The sequence below is a fragment of the Anneissia japonica genome, unplaced genomic scaffold, assembly GCF_011630105.1.
Source record: "Anneissia japonica isolate Jap-2015-1 unplaced genomic scaffold, ASM1163010v1 scaffold987_len1640505_cov201, whole genome shotgun sequence".
Taxonomy (NCBI): domain Eukaryota; kingdom Metazoa; phylum Echinodermata; class Crinoidea; order Comatulida; family Comatulidae; genus Anneissia; species Anneissia japonica.
In genome coordinates this window covers 391231-391498 of record NW_022714175.1, presented here as the reverse complement: position 1 = coordinate 391498, position 268 = coordinate 391231, and the positions used below count along the sequence as shown (strand labels likewise).

The following is a 268-nucleotide window of genomic DNA, read 5'->3' as shown; positions in this document are numbered from 1 at the left end:
GGTGTGTGTGTGTGGGTGTGTGTGTGTGGGTGTGTGTGTGTGGGTGTGTGTGTGTGGGTGTGTGTGTGTGTGTGTATATTTACGAAATGTTCTTTTATTCAGTTGTGTGAAAAAAAATGTCTGGTGGGATTCGAATCGGCAACCTCTCACTATCAAGTATATTCGAGCATTGTTATTATTTATCTATTTGTTTATATATATTATTACCTTTATTATTATTATTATTTATTATTCTATTAGATTTTAAGTGTTTAACCCCCCCCCCCCG

The 268-nt window shown here is 36.2% G+C and overlaps 1 protein-coding gene across 2 annotated transcripts in view; it reads right to left on the bottom strand.

The window, feature by feature from the left end:
* The window catches only part of LOC117108986 (fibropellin-1-like), a 4378-nt gene that overhangs the window by 3190 nt on the left and 920 nt on the right, over positions 1-268 (bottom strand). The window lies entirely within an intron of this gene.